The following is a 2,833-nucleotide window of genomic DNA, read 5'->3' on the forward strand; positions in this document are numbered from 1 at the left end:
CCATGAAGTGCATGTGATCATGATTAGACCACAGTTGTGGTCAAAGCCCCAACTAAGTACACTGAGAACATGAACAGAGGGAGAGCAAGCAATCGGGTTAGAAAACACAGTCAGAGTGCATCTCAGTGTTGTGGGAACTCTGTCCAGGAAACTCCAGCCAGAACTCGAACAGAGTGAACTCTGGGCCAAACCAGCATCTAAATAGTAATAAGAAAAGCCACCAAGCAGCCACCCCAAAGCACAAAGTAGAGAGAACACACAGGGAAGGGCAGAACATGCTGTGTTGATATTTTTCTGCTCAGAGAGCTATAAATTTGTAACTTATTAAATTTGTAACTTATTAAACAGCACATGGCAAGTCTGTCATTGGCAGTTATGGGGAGGAGAAGAGTTCCCCATTTTTTATCAGACCAAAAAACAAAGTCACGGAGGAGGTGATGCACCCTCTGGCCTTGCTACTGGACACACCATAAACTCTCCCCTGTGTTAGGGACCAGGAGGCACATGGCTGAGAGCACGCTCAGGAGAAAAATAAAAACAACAGGTCTGGGCTTTGTGTCCACCCTAAGGAAAACAGCTGACGGGCAGTGTGCTGAGCCGCCATCCAGACAGCTGACGGGGCCCCAGTGCAGAGGCAAATTCCTCTCCCTTCCTGCACACCCCATTCCTCCCACCCTGGGCTCTGGTCAGCCAGGCGTGGCTTTCCCCTTGGGAGCTCAGGCCAAGGAAATCGGGCAGCCCGGATGTAAGCAACTGGGCGTCTATGGTAGAAAGCAGCAGAAGTTACAGGTGACAGCCATCACCCAGTGGCAACCCCTCCTTCAAGTGCCCTTGCCTCCTCCCTAGGAAAAAAAGGCTTCTTGGTATACAAGAGCTGCAGATCTAGGAACTAGAAATTGGGCTTCCAGTTACAGTTTTGTCATTTCATGGCTGTGCAGCCTTGGGCAAGAGAATCAACCTAAGTCTCAGCTTTCTCAATCTGTAAAAAGACAGGTGGTCATGATTGCATTGGCTTTAAGGCGGAATCTGATAAAAGGGTTGTTGTGAGGATACCACAAATCGAGGTACAGGGAAGTACTCCACAAATAGCCATTTAAATCCTTACAATCCCCTCGCCCGTATACAGTACTCGCTTTCCTTTCAGAATTCAGTTTCCTGGCCCTAAATGGAAGACTGTCAGAAGACAGGAACTCCGGATTTCCATGGCGAGCTCTACCAAGACTTTCTCAGTCCGTGAAACAGCACAGGGACTGCCGGGAAGCCACAGAACTGCACCAGCATTTTAGAAACTGTAACTTTGCTCCCAGTTCCCACTGGGAAAGCACTGAGACTCTTAAATCCTGGATTCAAGGAACATCCCCCAGCCTCCTTCCAGCTGAGCTATTTTTATGTGAAAAAAAAAAAAAAATACCTGCCTGGAAGCCATGCCAACCTTGAGCACACTGAAAAAATGGGTGCCAAGCCTGACCCAAAGGTAGAACTACACTTGGCAGCCATCTCACTCTGCAAAACAGGCAGGACCCTACACCACCCCCAGCTCCAGGATCTCAGGGGCACCCTGATCCCAAAAGGAAGCTGGAGGGAAGCAGTCAGGTCCAGCGCCTACAAATAGCCAGTCTTAACTTAGTGCCCGGCGCTGCTTGGTAGAGGTCCATCAGTCCTGTCTGCTGAATCTACTCCTCAGAGCCTGGGACAGAGGAAGCATCAGTGGTCACACAAGCCACCCACAGTCCAGAGAGGAAAGACAAGGCTCCTACAGAGAAGAAACGTGTCCCCCCTCCTCACCTCCCAAGCTCAAGGCCCTCCAGCTACAGGCGTGAAGGGGAGGGAGAGAGAGCGAATCCTCCCACTCCTGCGTTCACGCCACCCAAGGCATTCCTAGAACCCTGACACCAACCCCCTTGGGTTTAGAGTCGCTTCCACGAGATGCTTTCTTTCCCCTAACACCAGATCAAGACTGGACTGAAAAGAGTAGCCTTGGGGCTCCAATAACAGGAAAACAGTACAACTCTGTTCTGGGCATCCTGTCCTCTTTTACCTGCGCGGCTTCCAGCAGGGCCTGACACAGAGAGGGTGGAGGGGACCCTGCTAGCCAGGACATGTTCAGGGATGGCCATACCTTGGGGCCCACCTCCCACCTCATTCCCCTGGCATTTCACCAGAATCTGGGGGTGGGGAAAGAATCAGGACTCACCAAATTACCGTTCTAGGCTTAGATACCACGGAAGACGGACTGGTCTATGAATTGAGGGGCTGGTCCACAGAGTGGGGAGGGCAGTGAGAGAAAATAAGTGATGGGTCCTTGAAACGAGGTGACCAGATTTGAAGTGGGGGGTCAGGAGAGCAGGCAGACTGGGAAACTTGTCTTTGAAATGGGGGTGTGGTCATCACACGCTCGTCTCTAGCTTTTGCATCTGACTTGTGAAATGAAAGGGGTGGGCTCCGAGGGGTTATCCCTGAAGGGGGGTGCCAGTCTGTGAAGTGGGGGGCAGCCCTGGAGGGACAGGGAGCAGGTCGAGGAAATGAGCGAGCAGCCCATGAGATCGGGCAGCTGCTCCCCGAGTTGGGCGGTCGATCTGTAAGGTGGGGGTGGGGAGAGGTCTGCGAGGTGAGGGTCCCGTAGCTGACGAGGTGGTCCGCTCCTGGAAGTCCAGTCCCTGCAGCTGACGGGGTGTGTCCCGGAGGGGCGGGCTGGTCCCTGGGGCCCTTCTGGGAGATGGGGGTGGGTCCCCGAGGTCGGGGGTCCAGAGGTGAAGCCGTCCCAGACGGGGAGTGGCTGCTGTGCGGTCGGTGCCGAGGCCGGCCTGGCCCAGGACTGAGGCCCGGTTAGGGA

The sequence above is a fragment of the Mandrillus leucophaeus genome, unplaced genomic scaffold (assembly GCF_000951045.1).
Source record: "Mandrillus leucophaeus isolate KB7577 unplaced genomic scaffold, Mleu.le_1.0 Scaffold7, whole genome shotgun sequence".
In the NCBI taxonomy this organism is placed as follows: domain Eukaryota; kingdom Metazoa; phylum Chordata; class Mammalia; order Primates; family Cercopithecidae; genus Mandrillus; species Mandrillus leucophaeus.